At 48.1% G+C, this 24,095-nt stretch overlaps 1 protein-coding gene across 3 annotated transcripts in view; it reads right to left on the reverse strand.

Moving 5' to 3' along the window:
- Window positions 1-24,095, reverse strand: part of CDH13 (cadherin 13) — a 1,882,652-nt gene that overhangs the window by 1,159,960 nt on the left and 698,597 nt on the right. The window lies entirely within an intron of this gene.

The raw sequence follows: 24,095 nt of genomic DNA on the forward strand, positions 1-24,095 counted from the left end.
AGAATGGACCGAGCGGCGATGATGGATGGCGGGACGCAAGTATGATGTCACGGTGCTAGCGTGGATGCGAGGAAAACTGGCTGAGAGGATACGGTGACTAGCCTAGTGAGAGCGGACAGCCATAGGCTTAAGGACCAGCTTTGGTTTGCCTGATCTGTGCTGCGTGGACTCTCCAGCCCGCAGCACAGATCAGGATAGAGCCAGGGCGATCAGACTTACCCCCTTTTTTCCCCACTAGGGGGATGTCCTCCTGGGGGTGTCTGATCGCCGCCGGCTTGCTGCGCTTTGCGCGGAGGCTCTTCAAAGCCCCCCTCCGCAGCGTTTTCGGCGCTCCGTCCCTCTCCGTCCCTCTCCCTCCCCCTGTGAGCGGCGCAGGAAGGATATCCGTCCTGCGCATTGTAGGATAGGCTTCAGCCTATCATATGCCGGCGATCCCCGGCCAATCAGAGGCCGGGGATCGCCGATCTGCCTTACGGCGCTGCTGCGCAGCAGCACCGTATGATGTAAACAGCGGGGATTTCTTCCCCGCGTGTTTACATTTTGCCGGCGAGCCGCGATCGGCGGCTCTCCGGCTGTTCACGGAGACACCCTCGAGTGGCCGTTTCCATAGTAACCCACTTAAGACCTGCTGACGCCTATGGGCGTTAGCTGGTCGTTAATTAAATTGGACACGTTTTCCCATCCAATCCGGACTCTCTGTGACTTCTTTCCGTGCAACTCTGTGTGCTGCGCAAGTGGAAACGGCTCCTATTTTTAACATAGTGTTAACCGGCACTAACTCTCTCCACACCATCCAAAACTGAAATGGTCTTAGAATTTCCCATGATGTGACAATTTCATGAGAGTTTCATGAGAGAAATTATGAATTCTTTTCTGCAGCACGCTTCCGAGTCCCCATAGCTGCCGACGGGAAGCAGCATGACTCCGCAACCCGGTTGTACGGATGGCAACCGGAAGTAACTGCAGGGGGGAAGCAAGGTAATGCGGCGATCGCCTCGCATCTTTTACGCTTGTGGAAATGGACCCTAATACATGTAGTGAACTAATTTTCACCAGGCACAGCTGATAACCATTCACAACGGCTACAAGGTTTTCAGGTACAAAAGGGTGCCCTACTGTAGCCCATATTTTATATTTGGCTACAAGGTTTTCAGCTACAAGGTTTTTGATTCTGCTACAAAAGGGCAACCTATTATAGCTGAGATTCTTTATTTGGGGGTCTTAGGGTTAGGTAAGACCAGGGGCTCTTAGGGTTAGGCACCACCAGTGGAGTCTTAGGGTTAGGCACCACCAGGGGCGTCTTAGGGTTAGGCACCACCTGGGTCGTCTTAGGGTTAGGCACCACACGGGGGGGTTAGGGTTAGAAGAGGGTTCTGTGTGAGAGTAGGGAGACGTTAAGTCATAGTAATCACCAGGGGCTGTCTTAGGGTTAGGCACCACCTGGGGGTCTTATGCTTAGGGTCTTAGGGAAATTATGAGTTATTTTCTGCAACACACATTCGAGTCCCCATAGCCGCCGACGGGAAGCAGCACATCAACAAGTCTTTATCAAAGAACCACTGACTGACGCCACTTGTATTAGGCAAATAGTTCCCCAAGGGCCCTTACACACCGAATGTGCCAAGTAGCATTAAGGCTCTGTTCTCACTAGAGCGGATGCAAAATGGACATGGCGAGTGCCATCCATTTTGCATCCGCCTGCCGTCTGAAGCAATCGTCTCTCACCTGTCCTGCTGTCCAAAGCGATCGCTGCTTCCCTGTCCCACCTCCGCTTGGTCACGCTTTGGAAACAGCTTGGAGGCCAGCAGAAGCTTGGGGTTCTCCATAGGCTGTCGCTGCAACAGGCCAATACTCCCTAGCAACAGGGAAATTTTTCATCCACCATGAACCAATGAGAATTCTCACTGTTGCTGAGGATTCCCATTGGTCTTTCGCAGCCCAATGGGGATCCCCCTCCTTCTTTCCTGCATAGAGACTGAGCAGTGGTGATTTGTGTAGCCCGGGGCTGATTCAGGCACATCCCCCTGTCCGGGATTACCACGGACTGCACAGAAGTGCATTATGTTTACTTCCACAGATCCGTGGCAGCGTGACAAGTGTGGACAGCTCCTATGTATAACCAGCTCCTATGTATATTTGTGGGCAGGCTACCAAGGCCGGTGCCTAGGGTGCCGGGATTGGCTGGGGTGGTTGCGGTGCTGCAGTGTGTACCTGCTGGCCTGCTGTGGCTGTCTGTGACTCAGCACCGCTGTCAGTCTGCTGGTCCGCCCGTCTGCAAGGACAAGGTGAACCTGCATTGCCTGATTCTTCTTGCTGATGTTATTCACTCTCTCCCCCGCTCGCTGTGCTGCATGTCCAGACCTCACATCAGGTGTCGGGACTGAAAGTGTTAAGGTGGCCATACATCAGGCGACTTCGCGGCCGATCGACCATCCAATTCGATTATTATAATCCTGGTGTGCGCATTTATACGTTACCTGTCCTCTAGCCACCTCCGCGCGGTGTCCACAACCTCCTCTCTGTACACGCTACTTGCGCATAGTGTCTGACGTCAGCATATAGCATCTGACGTCAGACGCTATGCGCCAGTGACGTGCACTGAGAGCCGCCTGGAGGATTATGAACACCGCACGGAAACTGCTACAGGACAGGCAATGTATAATGCACACAAGGGGGGGGGGCACATTATACGTTGGGGGCAGCAGCGGTGCGGACTGAAGATTTCATGCTGAAATCGGACGGGAATCAGGCTGTAGTGTATGGGCAGAATCAACAACAAACTAATTTATCTCTAATCAGATTCAATTAGAGAGAAATTTGTCTCTTTGTCAATTCTGCCCATAATCGTCAGGTCTATGGGTACCTTTAGAGTCTGTGGTGATGAGCAGTGATATCACTTCCTGTACAGTGATGTCACCATGCACCACCGACTGTAACACCTGCTGAGGTGAGGTCTGGACATGCCGCCAGGCAGCACAGTGAGTGGGGGAGAGAGAGGATAACACCAGCAGCAAGAAGGCAATGCAAGTTCACCTCGTCCTTGGAAGCAGACGGGCGGACCGAGGGCGGAGCTGAGTGAGTCATTGCTCAGCTGATTGCTTGGGGGGCGGGGGGAATTAAACATAGCTACCTATCCTGGGGGGGGGGGGGGGGGGGGTTGGGAGGGGGTTTAGGTGGACCTGACTATCTATACTGGAGGGAGAGATGGGGTAGTTGAACGTGGCTTCCTATACCAGGAGGGGGTTAATTGAACCTAGCTACCTATACAGATCAAGATTTTATGTCTAGGAGGTCTTCTTTTGGAAATCTAACTTTCATAGCTACTAGAGGAACTCTTTTGACTCTGACTGTCCCAAGGTTTGTTTAATTAGCAAGGAGCAAAGGATTTCTTGTCACAGGTCGGATGTAACGATCCGCTCAGCTGCCTGCGCAGGCAGGCAGCCTTTTGACCATTATTCAGGTCTGCATGCTGCAGGACTCTGGAAAGAAGACCTTCTGTCAGTTTTGCAGCTTGTGCTTGCTGAGGAATTTGCATACGTTGTCATGCAAATTGCCTGGCCACATTCATTGGAGGCGTGTACTATAAGTACTATGTGTGTCCCACAATGCTTCGCTGCTCATAGAGGTTTGTTCCTGCTGGACTCACCTGGAGTGTCAGCCACTGCTATCTTAGTATAGTTAATTCTTGGGGAGTGCTCCTTGCATTCCTAGTTAGTGCAGTCAGTTTGTGTTTAATTTGTACTGCCTATCCTGTCCTGTCTTGTCTGTCGCGATTGCGCTGCCACCAGCGGCGGTTGATAGCGAATCGCTCTGTCTTGTTTGGATTGCATTAGCCTCTAGCGGTAGCGGCTGTGGATCCTTCTGATCTAGTTCCTGGAGTGTAAGCTGGAGCAGCGGTTGCTACCGGCTACCTCATTTGATCTGTCTTGTTTAGATTGCACTAGCCGCTAGCGTTAGCGGCTGTGGATCTTTCTGATCGGTGTTCCTGCTTGGATCACACTTGCTCTGGCGGAAGAGCAGTGGATCCTTTCTGCCTAGTTCCTGTTTCTCGTTTGTCTGTCTTGTCTGATACGGGCGCTTGCTGTAGGCTCGGTGAGGTAACCGTTAAGCAAGCGTTCACGTTCTTTGTTTCGTGTTTGTCTGTTGATGGTTAGTTAGGCGTGCTTGTCTCTATTGTGCTTATCACGTGGAGACCGCGCATAACCGCGTGCACTGTTGCGAATGAGTGCGGTGTTCGCGGTTAGCTAGCGTTTGTTATTTTCCGTATCTCCTCATTGTATGATTTGCTGTGCCTTTGCTATCCTCGTATTCTGTTCTGATCTGCCTTGTGTCACTTCTGGCAATCGCCGTTCTTGCGGTTGCGTTTCTGTTTCGCATCTGCTGTTGTGTGTGCGCGGTCACGGGGTGGCGACAAGATTGGCGCACACACATACAACCTGTCCCTTTGCTCGTTCTCATTCGCAATCGCTTCTCTTGCGATTGCGTTCTGCGCTTCGTACAATTCCTGTCTGGCATTTGTGGAGGTACAGAGGATTGGTTCCTCTGCACTCCCCAGCGCCATCTGCCGACAGGAATTTCCCTCTACTGGTGCTTGCACCAAAAGCTGGGTTCTAGTATCTTGACACGCTTGTGGAGGACCTCCGCAGTGTCAGCGCACATCTTTGTGCGCTGAACACGGAGATATCCCACAATCGTTACATTATGAGCAGCCCAACCCAAAACCCCAGTGTAGAGAGAATTTCTGATTTGTACGATTTTGCTGAGTATGGTTCCTGTGTCTTTAAGAGTTTCAAAATATTAAATTCAGAGACGAAAGAGGATTTTCTCTCTGAATGCGTAAAATTTTGTCTGAATCCTACTTTTCAAATTACTGATCCGTCCACGTCTGCTCTCCAATTAGCTTATGTGCTTTTGAAAGACTATCTGTTTGTATGGGCTCATGAAATATTGCAAGACAATTCTTGGAATGATAATCTGTATCAGTTTCTTACATTTACATTCTCCTACTGGTTTGAGTTGCCTTGCTTGCCACCTGCCCTGTATGAGTGTGTAGTTGCTAATGAGTCAGCTGCTCTACCTACTTCATGCAAAACCATTCAGTTTGAAAATGAATGCAGTAACTATTCCCCTGTGTCTAAACAGCAGCCACCTAAAGCAGCAAGGACTAAAAGCAGGAAAAAAGGAAGACTTCTCAGCTGAAAAATCCGTTGCCCATAGCAACTACAAATAAAAAAATTGTTTCTGTAAAGTCTGAAATTTCTCAGTCTCAGGTTTCATTACCCCAAGAAAGGGCATTTGTGGATCCTTTGATAGGCAGAATTATTTTCTATATTAAAGGAGTAAGAAAGTCTTTGCATGTTCCTGACCCCAACCCTTATGAGGGTTTCTTGGAAACCGGGTTGTTTGAACCCCCATTTGCTCCATGGGATATTGGAGCATTAATTGAGGAGTTCGAGATTGATTGGAAGGCGTTTTGCGATTTCTACATCGCAAAAAGCGCAGAGATTCTTTATGCTTGTCTTGATTCGGTGTACGCTTTGATTGACTCTGATGAGTGTGACGAATGTTTTGTGAATCCGGTGACTTATGTGTGGCAGACGATTTTGGATGAATTGCACACACACCAATCAATTGACTTCAATAAAGAGACATCGTTATCGGATGATTGTTCCTGCCTTTCTGGGGTAAAGCATGTGAGTCTAGATATTGTGCGACCTGACATGAATGGGTGCACTACTGTGCTTGATTCCTGTGCGAATCTTAAAAGATTCTCTCCTGATTGCGTGAAGTTTGAATCTATGCGATGTAATGCCTGTTTCTCAGATGTTCCTGCAGATTGTGATCAACATGAATGTGCCAGTTTTCTCAAAGATATGTGGGATCCCTTGTCATCTAAGAACAGATCTTTAAGATCTTCCATCTATGATCCTGCTATGGGAAAAATTCCTAAACTATGCAGCATCAAAAGTGAAATTAATATGCCTAATAAAGTTTATTCTGTTGATGTCGCTATTTCTTCTGCAGATGAGTCTCTGTCTCACCCTGTTCACACCTGTAAGGGCCCGTTGCCTGGGGACAGTTGCTCCAGTGTTTCGGCCCAAGATGCCTTGCAGTCTGCTCCACAGATCGCGGAGATTTGCGTTATGGAAGCGTCAGTTTCACAACCTAAAGCGATCTTGGATTCGCAGGTTTCGCGTTCTGGCTCCTCGGATTTGACATTGTTAGCCGAATTTAAGAGTGAGACAGCGCTTCGGTTTTGCGAATCTGACTCTGAAACATCTTTGCTGGGTCCAGAGAAAGTTTCTCTGAGCCTGCCCTGTACCATGAATAACAATATGATGTCCAATCACACTGACATTTGTGAGTCCCTTTCTTGTTCTGAGGAAAGTGCTGATTCTGCACCCTGTACTCTGGATGAGTTAAGATGGCCTTGTTTAGAGTCTCCTGCAGTGCCCCTAGAGGCTCGTCTAGGTATTGCCACTATACTCACCTGTTTTTCTGCAGTTTTGGAGTTGCAAGCTAGTTTGACTGCTACGCAGAATTCTGGATGCAGCAAGATTGAAGTTAGGGAGTCAGTGTGTGGTCCAGTAAATATTCCTGTATGTTCCACTCATGATGATGAAATTCAGTCTCAGTTTATGGTGGAACCTTCCCTGGGACATCTGCCCTGTTCTCAAAATAAAGTTCCAGTTTTGCCCTGTAACATGGATAGTACAGAATCCTTCTTAGAAAACTTGAAAAATGATGTTCATGAGGTCTTGTTTGATGTTCTGGAGGTCTCCGAGTTCCTCCCAAAGGGTGCAGAACTTGTAGGAGATGTCTCCTGCCCCCCAAGTCCTTCTGAGGTGTTACCCTCTTCCGTAGGCATTGCTGCCTTGCTGGCAGGGGAGGACTGGCCCAGGGGGACGGGGGGCAATTGCCCCCCGGGCCGCCCGAATCTTAAGTAATTAGGGCCAGCCTATACGCAGCGGCCGCAGACATACCACAGGTGACAGGTTCGCAGTGGGGATTGCAACCTCGCACGATATTTCCCGGCAAGTTGAAGTATCCAATCAGAGAAGGGGCTGAGGCGGCCGGCCGTGGTGTGCCCTTGTGCGTGGCTGCGCCTGCGGTGGATGTGAGCGGCACAAGGACACAAATAGCTTAGGTCCTCTCCGGCCCGGTGGGTTGACCCTGCTTGACTCCGCCCCCCGCCTGGAGCCATTGCTGCCCGCAATGTGCTGCTGTGCCTGCGGTGTCATCGGAGTGAGCTGTCTCACTCTTCAGCTTTCTGTGCTGGGGGGGCTGGGGGCCTGGAGCTGTGGCTACAAGTGGCTGGCTGGAGGAGTCGGACACAGTCCTCCCCTATGCTGCTGTGCCTAAGGTGTCGTCGGAGTGAGCTGTCTCACTCTTCAGCTTTCTGTGCTGAGGGGGCTGGGGGCCTGGAGCTGCGGCTATGAGTGGCTGGCTGGCTGTCCTGGCTGGACGAGTCGGACACTCTGGGGGCTGGCAGTCGGAGATGCCACCTATAGCTGCTTGCTGCTGTGGAGGAGGAGGAGGTGTAGGACTGAGGAGACAGGAGGATAGAGGAGGTCGGGTCCAGGTTGCCAGAGGAGAAGGTGGTTTTTATAAATTTTGTTTCTGTACTTCTTCTCCCTTCTTGCCACTGAGTTACTCACACTTTGTTGCCTGCCTGCTACTGCTGTCAAATTCAATTCTCTGCCCAGGCCAGTGCCCTCTGAGTTTTTTTTATGTGTGATAATCATCCCCATTCTGACCCTCAGGGACGGATCTAGACCAAGTTGCGCCTGGGGCAAGGTCAGGTTTTGGCGCCTAAACTGCCATTCCCCATCCAGTTTTGGCGCCTAAAGGTCAGGTTTTGGCGCCTAAACTGCCATTCCCCATCCAAATTTTGCCGCCTTTTTAAGAATTCAACAAACTGCGCCTGGGGCAAGAGACCCGTCTGCCCCCCCCCCCCCCTAGATCCGTCCCTCTGACCCTGGCCTGAGGGGGAACGTTTTTTCTTCTTGTGGTGTGACTGGCAGCAGGGGAGGGGGAGGCAGGCAGTTAGGCACTGTCAAACAGGTAGTTGGAGGGGGGAGGGTAGGTGTCAGACAAGTAGTTTGTATGGTGGGTGGGCAGGAGTGGGGTTAGGCATCACCAGGTAGGTAAGTGTGTGTGTGGGGGGGGGGGGGTTGTTTAAAGGAGTTATCAGGCATTTTTAATGAAATAAGTGCTACTTACCCGGGGCTTCCTCTAGCCCCACGCTCCCAGCATGTCCCTCGCCGCAGCTCTGCAGTCAGCAATTCGCTGCCGCTGCCTCCCAGTCCCCGGCGATGGCACCAGTCCGACCTGGATGTCGGCCTGTACTGCGCCTGTGCGAGCAGCACTGTCAATCACCGCCACGTGGACTGCGCAGGTGCAGTAGTTCTTCGTCTGCACAGTACGCTCTGGTCCATGTGGCGGTGATTGACAGCGCCGCTCGCACAGGCGCAGTCAGCCTGACGTCATCGCCGGGGGCTGGGAGGCAGCGGCAGCAAACAGCTGACTGCAGAGCTGCGGCAAGGGACATGCTGGGAGCTTGGGGCTGGACGAGCCCTGGGTAAGTAGCACTTTTTTCATAAAAAAAAAAGCCTGATAACTCCTTTAAGGTTAGGCATCAGACACAGACAGGTAGATTGTGCGGAGAAATGGGGTTAGGCATCAGGTACATTGTGTGTGTGTGTGTGTGTGTGTGTGTGTGTGTGTGTGTGTGTGTGTGTGTGTGTGTGTGTGTGTGTGTGTGTGTGTGTGTCTGGGGCTGTTAGTCATCACAATTTGAAGATTTGCACACAAGAAAGATATGGCTTTGGGCTGGGGATGCCGTGAAATGGGCCTCTAGTTTGTATTGTCCCCCCAGGCCAAAAGGTCCCAGTCCTCCCCTGCTTGCTGGCTACCTTTTCAGCTCTGATGGAGCTTCACTCATATGTAGTCAATGATGATATTATTGTCACAGAAATTTCTGAATTTGTATCCGAGTCTTCTTGTGAAAGTCCAGTGCCTGTGACCTCCACTCATGATGATTCTCTGTCCGGTACTGGTTTTGGTCTTGTCGTGCCGGACTCTGAGGTTGGCAGTTCCCCGACATGTCCTGAGGTTTCTCCTGTGCTGGTGTACCCCAGTGTGCTCTGTGACCCAGAAAGTCCAAGTGTGCCTCGGTTACCAGCGTACTCAGATGCTTCCTCGGTGGAGACATGTTCTGATTTAGCCTGCCTGCTTGCATGCCCAGAAGTGGTCCCTGAAAGTCTTGATCTTGATGGGTGTCCTCGTAATTCTGAATCCAGGATAATCATTGGTTCCATAGGGGTTCTTGGCGGTTCTCCATGTGAGCCTGATGAGCGTTCTGGCCTCTTGGGATCTCTGCAGAGCTCCAAAGGGTTTTGGGAGATTCCGGGAGAGTTTTTGCTTGGTACCCTGGATGCGATCAACAGCGGCTTTTGTTTTGAAAGAGACACTTCAAACAGGTTTTGTGGCATATTTGGTATTTTTGGACGCTCCTTGGAAGGTGGTGGGTATTGTCTGGAGGGTGTCGATGGCTTTTTCTCTGGTATCCACAGTCCTGATGGGTGTTACGCTAAGACTGGTAGTACTGATGGGCATGTTTCGGTGGCTTCTGTTTCCGATGAGGTCGGTTTCGGGTGGACTGACTCTGGAATTGGACCTTGTCGGGCTGCCCCGACCTTCATGACTCTTCAGTTAGAGTTTTTTGGTAACGCCAGTTTTGAAAGACGTCTGGAATTCGTCCCTAGAGGGGGGGGGGGGGTACTGTAACGATCCGCTCAGCTGCTTGCGCAGGCAGGCAGCCTTTTGACCATTATTCAGGTCTGCATGCTGCAGGACTCTGGAAAGAAGACCTTCTGTCAGTTTTGCAGCTTGTGCTTGCTGAGGAATTTGCATACGTTGTCATGCAAATTGCCTGGCCACATTCATTGGAGGCGTGTACTATAAGTACTATGTGTGTCCCACAATTCTTCGCTGCTCATAGAGGTTTGTTCCTGCTAGACTCACCTGGAGTGTCAGCCACTGCTATCTTAGTATAGTTAATTCTTGGAGAGTGCTCCTTGCATTCCTAGTTAGTGCAGTCAGTTTGTGTTTAATTTGTACTGCCTATCCTGTCCTGTCTTGTCTGTCGCGATTGCGCTGCCACCAGCGGCGGTTGATAGCGAATCGCTCTGTCTTGTTTGGATTGCATTAGCCTCTAGCGGTAGCGGCTGTGGATCCTTCTGATCTAGTTCCTGGAGTGTAAGCTGGAGCAGCGGTTGCTACCGGCTACCTCATCTGATCTGTCTTGTTTAGATCACACTAGCCGCTAGCGTTAGCGGCTGTGGATCTTTCTGATCGGTGTTCCTGCTTGGATCACACTTGCTCTGGCGGAAGAGCAGTGGATCCTTTCTGCCTAGTTCCTGTTTCTCGTTTGTCTGTCTTGTCTGATACGGGCGCTTGCTGTAGGCTCGGTGAGGTAACCGTTAAGCAAGCGTTCACGTTCTTTGTTTCGTGTTTGTCTGTTGATGGTTAGTTAGGCGTGCTTGTCTCTATTGTGCTTATCACGTGGAGACCGAGCATAACCGCGTGCACTGTTGCGAATGAGTGCAGTGTTCGCAGTTAGCTAGCGTTTGTTATTTTCTGTATCTCCTCATTGTATGATTTGCTGTGCCTTTGCTATCCTCGTATTCTGTTCTGATCTGCCTTGTGTCACTTCTGGCAATCGCCGTTCTTGCGGTTGCGTTTCTGTTTCGCATCTGCTGTTGTGTGTGCGCGGTCACGGGGTGGCGACTAGATTGGCGCACACACATACAACCTGTCCCTTTGCTCGTTCTCATTCGCAATCGCTTCTCTTGCGATTGCGTTCTGCGCTTCATACAATTCCTGTCTGGCATTTGTGGAGGTACAGAGGATTGGTTCCTCTGCACTCCCCAGCGCCATCTGCCGACAGGAATTTCCCTCTACTGGTGCTTGCACCAAAAGCTGGGTTCTAGTATCTTGACATGCTTGTGGAGGACCTCCGCAGTGTCAGCGCACATTTTTGTGCGCTGAACACGGAGATATCCCACAATCGTTACATCGGATCACAGCTAATTGTAAACCTGCCATTTGAAAAAGCATACCATTTAGTGAACCTAGCAAACTGAGCCTTCCACACAGCAGGGCTCAGACTCAGCAGAGCCATGTAGACAGCTTAGAAATACATGGAGTGTATGATTTTTAGTCGGTTTAAGGAATACCGTTCATATGAGAGGTACGAAAGTTATTTCATTCTTCTGGTCCGGATCTGGTGAATATTTTAATATTAAATTGAGGCCAATGACATACCCAGAACCCGCGTTATTCGCTACTTCGTAACCGGGCATGCGAAAGCACCCACGTTTGATGTCATATTCTGAGGAATATGAATCGTGACTATTATGTGTGTGGAGGAAGCGTAACCTGAGATATGAAAAATGTCATATTTGGTGGGCACCAGAAACCCACCCAGGAGGTGAACCGCACCCTGTCCAGCTCCTGGGCTGACCCTGACACCCCACCCAAAATCGTGGATTATTCAAAAGTGCTTGCCAGGGACTCCTCCTTTATTCCTCCAATTCCATCTTCATGGAAGCCTGCTGCAGCTTTAAAGAAGAGTAGCGGCCATCTTGTCTGAACTTTGGCTCCTATACTGAAACAAAGAACTGCATGTGTTTTCCCAGAAAGGACATATTTCACCTGACCTTAAATATACATATTTTCTTCCATTTTTATTTTCATACTGCACTACTAATGTCTCTATAATTGTTGATATTAATGATTTTCTGTATATATTAATTATGTATATTGCATTTATAATAAAGACTTCTAAAAATCATTTTATTTGTTCAGCTAACCCTGTTATTCAGCCGCACAAACTGAACCCTAACTTCTGAAGAGTCGCTACTATTGTTGATAGCTAGATTATTATTATTATTATTTATTGTATTTATAAAGCGCCAATGCAGCGCTGAATAAAATAGAGTGTGTTTAACCGTTTTATTTGCAGGTCTAGAATCAGCCAGTCAGTAGGATTTTCTGTCCCATGGTAACAGAGATGGTGGTAGCCTAGTATTTTGTGTTCAATAGATCGCACGCCTCTTTCTGGTCTGTCTGCTGCCAAAATTCCAGCAGTTTCTGTGCACCGATTGCGACCACAGATTGCATGGTCTGTGTGCTGAAACCGATTGCAAGGCATTGTGCGGTCTGGCCACTAGGGGGCGTGTGACCGGGGGGGGGGGGGGGGTAATTGAACCTAGCTAACTATACTGGGAGGGGGGGGGGGGTGTTAGTTGAACCTGGCTACCTATACTGGTGGGGAGGGGGGGGTCTAACTTGACTACCTATACTGGAGGGGGGTATTGAACCTGGCTACCTATACTGAAGGGGCAGGGGATATTGAGCGTGGTTATATATACTGGAGCGGGAAGGGGGGGGGGGTATTAAACCTGGCTACCTATACTGGAGGAGGGAATGGAGGAGGTATTAAACCTATTAAACGGTGTGTGTATAAATTTGTGTGTGTGTTGGGGGGGGGGGGGTGTTGGTCAGGGGCTGGCTGGCGATAGTGGGCTTTGGGCGGCACAAGGTACAAATCCAGCCCTGTATATAATATAGGAGCCATTCACTCTTTGATTAGCAATGAGCGGACAACTGGACAACGGACAAAAAAAAGTCCGTTCTCTGCTCAAGTGGGAACAAAGCCTAAATCGCAATGCAACTTATTTTGCCATAGCGATGCAACTTTGTCTCTGTTTGCAGCCCACACCTACTGCGCTGCGATGTGGCCCCGCCTCCAGAGCCATCGCAGCCTGGGCCAGGTACATAAACGACCTGATCATAGTTTGAAACTCCACTGAGGAGAAATTGCGAGAATTCATAGCACTATTAAACATCAACGATCTTAACATACGGCTCACGATGGAGGTCAGCAACACCAAAGTCTTTCTAGACTTAGAGGTGCACAAAGGACCTGCTCTGATGGATCGACCGCAATTTATTTACAAAAATGCTAATAACCTGAAAGCCATTTTAGCACTCAGCTGTGTGAATCCCCCAAAGAGATCTAAAAATCCATGGCAAAAAGAAGGTTTTTATCCGTGCATACCATGTAGAATATGCCAGGCAGAACTCACCATGAGAGCCCCACCAATACAATCCACAGTTAATGGCCGTGAATTCAGGATCAGAGGGTTTATTACCTGATCCACGAAGTTTGTAGTGTATTGCTTGACCTGCATGCGTAGCAAGCAATACATAGGAAGAACCAGTAGAGAGCTAAAGGAACGATTGGGTGAGCACCTTTATAAAATTGAAAAGGGACACACCAATCACAGTTTCCCAAGACATTTTGTTAATAACCACTCCTGTAAGCTAAATAAAATGAAAATAGTTGGCATTGAAAAATTGCAGCCATCATGGAGAGGGAGTAATAAAATTAGAGAATTGTCCAAACTAGAGACGAAAAATATTTATGAGATGGAGACCCTGGAGCCGACAGGATTGAATATCGAGATAGACCTGAATTGCTTTTTAAGTAACTCATGATGAAGGCATAGCTCCCAACTGTCCCTCTTTCGCAGGGACAGTCCCTTTTTGGGAGCCCTGTCTCTCTGTCCCTCTTTCCTCCTCATTTGTCCCTTTTTCAGGACTTTGTCCTCTTTCTATGTAAATATATATATTTCTCTACTAAAAAAATGTTTGATTGACTCTAACCCTTATTCCCATCCTTTAAATTGATATATTACTAATTTAAAATGTTACTATGAAGGAAAATGAACCAGGATAGAAAGGACCAGTGTGGTTTGATTATAAAACAAAATATTTTTCTATTAAAATATTTATGGTACGCGTGACTAGGGGTGGGACAGGGGTATGATCAGGGGTGTGGCAGGGGTGTGGCTTAAATGTCCCTCTTTCTCATCTCAAAAAGTTGGGAGGTATGATGAAGGTGTATCACCAAATCGGTCGGTGTGGACCGACCTCCAAACCGGTCGTTCTTCATATTCGATTCCTGCGGACTAACTTTGCTGTCTCCAACTGGCTGCATGTGCCCTATAGTTGTCAGGCAGAGCCTATTCAGCCAGATTTATAATAAGATTTAACTGATCTCATAATAGTTTTGTTGGGGAATAAGAGATCAGTTATGCCAATTTTTTTTACTTATATATACATGTTCCAAGGTTTGTACTTGTGCATATATTATCCCAGATTAGGCAGAGATGGCCCTTTAAGAGAATTTGTATATTGACTTTGGGGAAAATAATTCATGATATTGCTGCACTAAATTGTTTATAATATCAGACAAATTGGCATGCGCGTTTACTGTGATTTGAACAACCTTGAGCCTGATTGAAATGCAGTAATTGTAGACTATATATTCATTTTGCTAAGATCTAATTAAACTAGTATGCAAAGGTTGATAGTAATACAACAGTTCACATTTTATAATGAATATGATCATCAGAGATGTTAATCGTAATATGTCCATCCCAATCTATGACGTTCTATGTGCAGGACGAGTCACGTCCCGGCTGGCAGCTCCACTGAGGATAAATATGGGCACACACGTCACTCTGTGTAGCCCCTGATGAGTAGCTAGGCAACGAAACGCGTAGGGAGGAGCCACAGAGTGACATAATATGCTAGACGCAGGCTGAGGAGATCGCCTTAGCGTCCCAGCAGTGGTTTTGAACGGAGCGCACTGCGGAGATACTTGGGGTGGATTAGTACATGAAGGCGGCCACAAGGGAGCCGACTCCACCTAATTACCTATATGTACACCCTACAGCGCAAGTTCTTTTACATTTTTAATCTTTATGAGTAAATAAACACAGAATTACACTATTGAAAGCTGGTCTTCCGTGTGTTTTTCTTCCTACCAATGCAACCAGCCCCAAGAGGATACAAATACACACAGAATACCCTCACCTGACGTGGCACAGAGAAAGGAGGTGTGAGCCTGGGAAGAGACGGGGGCCATGACGCCGACTGGTCTGTTGAGACCTCAACATCCTGTGAGTGACTTTATGAAGGGGAGCAAGATGAATGCATGAATACAGTTGCTGAACCAAGAGCGCAATCACTTTACTTACTGAATATTTTGCAAGAAAACAATTGCCATACGTTACGGGTCAACGTGCATCGTGGCGCACTAATGTTAGCAAATGGCAATGCAACTTTGCCTGAAAATAATGCAACTTTACTTGTGCATGTGCGCTTTTTGTGAAGCGTGCGCCTTTTAAGGGGCACGTGCGCATATATAGAGGGGTAATTGCCACCCGAAGTTGATAAACTGTGTGTTGTACTGCATGTGTCTATTTGGGACTTTGTTGCAGTGCGACTTTTTTTCACCGCTACTGTAACCCAACACATTTGGCGTGTAAGGGCCCTGAACGTACCCACCAACATGATAATTTGTTCAGCTGCAGCAGTCCGATCTGGCACTGGCAAGGCAGGGCAGGGTGTTGGATGCTCCATTCATTTAGTAAACACAGTGCTAAAGCCAGCCGAGCTTAAAGTGTACCTGAGCCGGAACTCCGGTAGAAAGTCACATACTTGCCTAAGGAGAGGGAAGCCTCTGGATCCTAATGAGGCTTTCCTTGCTGTCCTCTGGTCTCCTGTTGCTGCTCACGGACCCTCCAAAATTTACCAACAAGGGCTTTTCGGTAATCTGAATGGGGCAGCATTCATCTTTAAGCACAAGCGCAGCCCTACTGCACACAGCTGCTGCACGGCGGCGCTCATGCATGTGTATGCAGCCCCGATCAGTTGGAGGGTCCAGGTCAGCGGCAGAGGACCAGAGGACAGCGAGCAGCCTCATGAAGATCCGGACACTCCCCTCTCCTTAGAAAAGTATGAGTTTCTCAACCAGAGCTCAGGTTCTCTTTAACCAGTTCAGGACCAAAGGGTTCAACCCCCTAGTGACCAGGCTATTTTTTTACAATTTAGTGCACTGCAGCTTTTAACTGCTCACTGCAGAGCCATACAACTAAGTACGCAAGTGACCCCCCCCCCCCCCCTTCCTTTCTGCCTTCCAGCAGAGTTTTCTGTTTATTTTTATAATTTATTAATTTTTTTTTTAAATAAAATTGTATATTTTGTGTTTATGTTTCTTACTCCACTCCCTCCCCCACCAGCCAATCACGGCGATCCTCTCTCATAGGCCGCAGCCTATGAGAGGGGATCGCGATCGGAGCCTCTCCAGGGGACGGAGCAGAGCTCCATCACTCAAGCGGGGATGCACGTGCATCAGAGCGAGATTCCCTGTGAAGCCCCGCCCCAGGACTTGACGCATTTCTGCGTTAGGCGGTCCTGGGGCTGCCACCTTTCTGACGCCTATTGGCGTTAGGCAGTCGGGAAGGGGTTAAACTATCTGAGCAATGAAATTAACACCACCCGCGCAGCGAACAGTCAGTGTAATCTCAGTCCTGCTCATTTCGAGAATACAGCTGGGCTATACTTTCATTTATTGGGTTGTAATGTGTAACCCATTTGGGAATTCTCTGCTGTCTTGTATATGGTTAGTGAGCAGCTCTGGTTAACACTGTTTCCTATTATACGGAGATAAAATTGCCATAAACAAAGACTGGTGCTGCAGAAACATTTTATAAATTAATGTTATTATAATTAATATTCCACATCAATCTACAACCAAGTGATAATCTCTGAAATGTATTGTAACCTCAATTTCTCTCTGTGCTTGGAGTACAGTTGCCATGAGCCTGGGTACAAATCCCCACCAGGAGTAATAAGCTGCATAAAACAGGACCCTAATTATTAGCAGTCATCTACGTGACTATGTGGTCTCTAAAGTGCTGCAGAGGATGTCAGTGCTCTATAAATAATAATAATATGGTAGGACATGAGGCTATGACTATGGTAGGGATTAGATTGTGAGCTCCTCTGAGGGCAGTCAGTGCAATGACTATGTACTCTGTAAAGTGCTGCAGAAAATGTCAGTGCTATATAAATACACAATAATAATGTGGTAGGACTATGACTATGGTAGGACTACTAGCTACCTATCCCGGGGCAACAATACTAGGGGCAACTATACCTGGCTAATTACCTACCTATACTGAGGGTGAAAATTTTCTGATTTTGTGCGATTATTCCAAATGCGGGGGGTTATCCTCAGAAGTTTAAGGTAGCTAACAGTCTACAACTGGCCCTGTGTCAATGCTCTGTAAATAGAGATGGCCTGAACAGTTTGCCAGTGGACAACATCGGCTGTTCGCCATTCCCATTTAACGCAAATTATTTTGTAAACAAATTCACGTTCGCATTTTTTACATTTAAGTCACTGGCCCCGAATTTAGCGGTTAACCTCCCTGGCGGTAAGCCCGAGCTGAGCTTGGGCTATGCCGCGCAGGAAGATTTCTGAGGCCCTGCTTGGCCGATTTGCCTAATTTTTTTTGCAACACGCAGCTTGCACTTTGCTAGCTGTGTGTGCACTCCGATCGCCGCCGCTACCCGCCGATTGTCCGCCGCTCGCCACGCAGTGCTGCCCCCCCCCCCCCAGACCCCGTGCGCTGCCTGCCAAAAATAGCAAAGCCACTGCGCTAAAATGACAGATAATGTATTAACATGTATATAAATGTATTTTTTTCATATGTTGAGAGTGTGGGAAATATAAAAAAAAATGGCGTGGGGTCCCCCTCCTGAGCCTCTTTAACTCCTTGTCCCCCATACAGGCTGGGATGGCCAGAATGGGGAGCCCCGGCCACATGGGGCTTCGCACCCTGAGCTATATTAACCGCATGGTCCATGGTATGGGGGGACTCTGAGCGAGACGGGCAGCCAAGCATCCCCCTCCCCCCAGAGCCCTTGTCCAATACATGGACAAGGGACTCTTCCTCACCTCTGGTACCCCAGGAGGTGGGGGTCGAAAGGAAATAAACATGGCAGTCTCCATATCCCTCTTATTACAGTTGTCCTTTAAAAAAATGTTCCCACACCAAAATCCTCAGTAATTTCCCACGCCAATATCCTCTATCTTGTGGCCTTGATGGATGATTTCCCCTGAACCATGCAACCGCCACTACACACCGCCGATCCCGGTGCAGCTCTAGCTATACTAGGTATAGCTAGAGCCAAAGCATCTTTGAATTTGGTTTCAAGGCTCCCCATTGGTCAATTAACAGACTAATGGGGAGCCTTGGAGCTAAATTGAAAGATGCTTTGAGCTCTGCTATACTAAGTATAGCTAAAGCTCAGTCTCCCTTCATCTTCCTCCGCAGCTTTCTGCTCTCCTCCCCACACACTGCACCCATCACCCCCACCTACACTGGCACCCTGGAGCACCCATAGCACCCCGATATCGGCGGCCCCCACCTCCTCCTGGGGCACCGGAAGTGGGGAAGAGCCCCTTGTCCATGGAATGGACAAGAGCTCTGGTGGGGGAGGGGGAGGCTTGGCCACCCCTCTCCCCAGAGCCCCCCATACCATGGCTGGTATAGCTCAGGGTGTGAAGCCCCACGCAGCCGGGGCTTCGCATTCTGGCTATCCAAGGCTGCAGGAGGGACAAGGGGTTAAAGAGGCTCGGGAGGGGGGACCCCATGTCAATTTTTTTTATATTCCCCACACTGAACATATAAAAAAAATGAAAAAAAATACATTTGTATACATGTTAATACAGTAACTGTCATTTTAGCACAGTGCTACTTTTTTCTTCTAATTTTAACATCGATTTTCTCAAAAACGATAGTCTTTTTTTTTTTAATTTTTTTGCCTTTTGTACTTACTGTCTTCCTCAACATACTCTGCTCAATTTTTTTTTTTTTTAGCACCTCTAGTGGGCGGCATTGCAGGAACTCACGCGGCGAGCAGAGGAAGAAAGGTAATTGCTTTCCCGCTCGCTTGCTCATTGCCATTTTGCTATAGCAGACATAGCTGGAGGGGGAGCAGGGATGGGGCGACCCAGGTGAGGGTGCCCGCTGCCCCCCTTCCTGTCTGCTTCCACCTCCACCATACCAGGACAGGAGCAGGCAGCAGGCAATCTGGATCTCCCTTCGTTTCTGTGTCTGTGTAGAGGGAGATCCGTTTTTGTATTGCCTGCCACTACCCATTCGTGTATCCGGGGTCTGACAAATCCGGACCAGTGATGCTCATCACGACCTCGTGATCACAGAATAGCTGCGATTCACAAGCATTTTTTCAATATCTGCCATCGTGATCCGAATTCGTGATCACCTCTCGATCACAGATTCAGTTCCGAATGCACTTGTGATCGTGGTCCATATCCAGCTCCTGATCACGGCCGGGATTAAAATCGCCAAAAGCCGCCGACTTTAGCAGTTAATAGCAAAGCCCCCTTACATGATATAAACACCAAATTTGCAGGATATGTTAAGTAGAACAGTGGGAACAAGGGGACATTTTTCCAAAAAAGATCTTATAGTTTGAGAAAAAGCGATTTTAAAGTTTCAAAGGAAAATAGTATACATGTAAATGCGGTAATAGCGGTAAATGACAGTTAATGTATTTACCGCATTTACATGTATACTTTATTCCTTTTAAGCTTCCTTTGACATTTTAAAATTGATTTTCTATAATGTTCCCCTCTTTCCCTCTGTTCTATATAACATATCCTGTAATTGTGCGGTTTCTAAGTAAGGGGGCTTTGCTATTAACCGCTAAAGTCATCTGGTTGTGGCAGTTTTTAATCACGAGTACTTTTTTCGTTTGAAACTTTAAAATCAATTTTGTCAAAAACTATTAGGGCTTTTTGAAAAAAAAATCATTAAGTTGTAGCCATTTATCACCTTTATAATCCATGCAATTTTGGTGATTGTAGCATGTATGGGGGCTTTGGTATTAACGTTAAAGCCAAATCCATGATCACGGCTGTGATCACGGATTCTACATGTACCGTATATTCTGCCGTATAAGACGCACTTTTTCTCCCCCAAAAATGGGGAGAAAAAGTCCCTGCGTCTTATACGGCAAAGGCAGGGAATCCCCGACTTACGAACGCCCGCCGATAGGAACCGCGACCCGCCGCCATGTCGGGGATTCCTTGCACTGCCCCTTATGTGCTGCTCTGTTCTGCGTGTGTTCATGGCTCCCCCGTGTGGTCCGCTTTCTGCCAACAAACTGTTGCGTATGACCGCAAACACCGCCGCCGCTGCTTGTGCATACGTTCCCCCTGTGTGGTCCGCAACTGCCCGCTTGTGCCCCCGCTTGAGTCGACGCTTCCCTCCCGGAGTAAATAGCTAGACCGCGCTCATCTTACCTAAGTCAGTGCCTTCTGCGGGGATCGGAGACCTGTCTTCAATTCCACACTTCCACTCTAGTAATTGCTTCTGCTGCATCATCAGCAGATGCCATCACTAGGGGGAGCCGCGTGTGTAAAGACAGGTCTCCGATCCCCGCCGAAGGCACTGACTTAGGTAAGATGAGCGCAGTCTAGCTATTTACTCCGGGGGAAAGCGTCGAAATGCGTAAGCAGCAGCGGCGGTGTTTGCGGTCATACACCACGGCAGTCGTGGACCACCCAGGGAGAACAGAGACACTTGAGAACATACTGGGGACAGCAGGGGACATACCCGGGACATACAGGGGATATACTGGGGACAGCAGGGGACATACTTGGGACAACAGGACACACAGGACAGCAGGGGACGTACCAGAGGCGCACATACAGGGGACAGCAGGACACACCTTAGGGACACATTAGGGACATACTGGGAGCAGCAGGGGACATACTGGAGACAGCAGGACACACATTAGGGACATACTGGGAGCAGCAGGGGACATACTGGGGACAGCAGGAGACACATTAGGGACATAATGGGAGCAGCAGGGGACATACTGGGGACAGCAGGACACACATTAGGGACATACTGGGAGCAGCAGGGGACATACTGGGGACAGCAGGACACACATTAGGGACATACTGGGAGCAGCAGGGGACACCTGGGGACAGCAGGACACACACTAGTGACATACTGGGGACAGTAGTACACACACTGGGGTCAGAAGGGGACACAGGACACCAATTAAGGGAGAACATCTACAAGACGCTCCTGGAACATGGACGCACCAGGTTTAGTATATTTTTTTTCCCTTGTTTTTTGCCCCCTAAACCTAGGTGCGTCTTATATTCCGGAGCGTCTTATACGGCGCGAAATACGGTAACCACGGCTAAAATCCAGAGCTCCGATTCAAATCCGGATCACGATCACGGCTTATCCGGATTTTGATTCTGCCGTGGCCGGATTTACTCGAATTCATGATTGGGGGTATCTGAGTATCACACTGATCCGGAGCCTCTGTTCAGTTTTTCAAGCAAGATCCCCCGGATCGCCCACAGATCAGTTTTTCAATTAGGTGAAGACGGCTGCTATTTTTAACATTGGTATCCGTGGCTCAGTTTTTGGTCCGGGCCCAAAAAACGGAGCCACGGATATGTTTTAACAACAGGTGTGAACCGGCCCTTGTAGTGGTGCCTCCCTGTTGATCTTATTATTGGCCATGACAAGCGCAGCCTGTAAGTCTGAGTACATGAATAGTTCATACCGTGATATGTGAGGGATTCATGCTTCATGGTGATTGCTGGGCAGGCCATAAATAGCATAGTATAAATAGCAGTATTTGACTCCCCCATTTCCCATCCTGCATCGCCTACAATTACAGCTCAGAACTGCAACAGAAGGCAAATGGCATCAGTTTCATCAAGAATTATATCTTAATTAGGGACGAGGAATGTCACTCCACTTAGATTATGTCACAGATTAGTCCCTGAAATCACTCTCCAGAAACGATCAGAGATCATTGTGATCATTAATGCAAGGAATGCAGTGGGTTAAGATGTACATGAAATACCAGGAAAGTAAGGCCTGGACTAGGGTGTAGTATGGGCAGGGGCATTGCTAGGATCCGAAAAGATCAGGGGCACTTCAGGGCACTCCTGTGCGCCGCTCCAAAAAATGGGCGTGGCTATGGACCAGAATTTGGGTGTGGTCACAAATGCAGCCAAATTTACAAGAACTTAGCAACGGTGTAAGTAGGGCAGCCCAGAAAAATGTTGGATGGAGCCCCCTCTGCGGTAATAAAAATATCACATAATTAGGCAGTGTCCCTTATCTTACATAATCTTCAATGCATAGAGCGAAAGCAGCATTGAATAACAGATATATCTAGGAGCCAAAGCTTGTATACAGCACAGTGGTACAGAAATGCAGGCATACAATCTTAGCAGCATTAGATGCAAGTGTCGTGTCTGACAGCCCAAGCATGTGTACTATGACACAGATTCCCCAGCAAGCTCATTGTGTCTGTTATGTGGCAGATTCCACACAATCAGCAGGCTTTAGGACTTCTACCTAACAGTTAAATAGCCAGGTTGACCAAAGCTTTAAAGAGAAACTCCGACCAAGAATTGAACTTTATCCCAATCAGTAGCTGATACCCCCTTTTACATGAGAAATCTATTCCTTTTCACAAACAGACCATCAGGGGGCGCTGTATGGCTGATATTGTGGTGAAACACAAAGAAATTCTGAGTACGTACTCTTGGCAGTTTCCTGTCTGTGAACCTTGTTGCATTGTGGGAAATAGCTGTTTCCAACTGTTTCCAACTGCCAAAACAGCATACAACAGCTACATCACTTGCCAGCAGTAAAAATGTCACCATGTGATAAATGTCAGAATATAAATCAGGGATTTAAAATATTTTACAATGGGCAAACACTGACTAAATCATTTATAAATAATTATTGTAAAAATTGAGCACTTTTTTTATTACATTATTTTCACTGGCGTTCCTCTTTAAATCAGATAAGTAAGCATGCAGTCAATGCTTTGACAACTTTAATGCTGGGTACACACCATGCGTTTTCCCGCTTGATCCGCGGGTTGATCGGGATCGATTCGACTATTTCGATGATTCGACGTGCTTAATTCGGGCTTCGATTGTTCCTGCCGTCGTTTTGTATGTTAAGTATGCAGGAACGATCGAAGCCTGAATCGAGCACGTCGGAAATAGTTGAATGTGCAACACGTAAAACTGCGGCGGTCCATTTAAAAACCGCCATGTTGCCATAGACTTACATGACTTTCGCCGCAGAAGCAACATGGTAATGTAGGTATGCGCTCACATTACTGTAGATAGGGTATTCCCGGTGCAGCACACCACACCGCAGGCAATGCGAACTTCCCCATAGACCTTTATTGCTCTAGCGGTAGGCTGCGGTAAAATGCCTCAATGCCCTGTGCCAGTGTGAAAGTGCCCTCAAAGTACATGGGGCCTTGGGGGAGTGTCATATGCAGGGCCCAGAGACATAAGTGTAGGCCATATACCGTAACAACACACTTACGGACTTGTCCGCCTCTAATGCAGTACGCCTTATTATTGTTTAAAAACAATTATATTTGTTGGTGTAAGAGGTTTAATGTAAGTTTTACATCAACATAATGTTACTTCTGACTACAAGAGCAAGGTGTTTATTAATTGGTTGGATAGAGTGAGACCAGGGTTCAAATCTCAGCTCTTCCTGTTCAGTAAGATGCACCTTTTCAGTAAGAGTAAGGAGTTCTTGGGGCGAGACTCCCTAACACTGCTACTGCCTATAGAGCGCACCCTAGTGGCTGCCTTGCAAGCGCTTTGAGTCAGACAGAAGAAAAGCACTATACAAATACTGGAATTAATTGCATCTCTTCATACAGCATACATAAACTTTCAGAGAAATGTAATGTACAATCAGCATGTACTTTAAAACTGCATTTGCATAGATGTTGTACCCAATGGTATGCACTATGTAGCCTGTACCAAATATTACCACTGAGACACCAGTTTGGTAAAGATGGGAGATGCCATCATGAATGATGTGGAAGCCTGTTTATTACAGGCTACCTTAGTTTACAGCACACCCAGGGCCGGCGCTACCATAGAGGCAAAAGGGGCATTTGCCCCGGGGCCCCAACCTCTACTATATTGTCTTTACTCCCCCCGCTCCCCGATGCCCTGCTGCATGGATATTAGCAGCCACAATTACCTTTTAGTGCCGGGGTACACTGGCAAGTGAGCAGGTGGGCAGCGGCTGCACTCAGAGACACGCTGTCTCCTTCCCACT

Source organism: Hyperolius riggenbachi, chromosome 11 (genome assembly GCF_040937935.1).
Source record: "Hyperolius riggenbachi isolate aHypRig1 chromosome 11, aHypRig1.pri, whole genome shotgun sequence".
NCBI lineage: Eukaryota > Metazoa > Chordata > Amphibia > Anura > Hyperoliidae > Hyperolius > Hyperolius riggenbachi.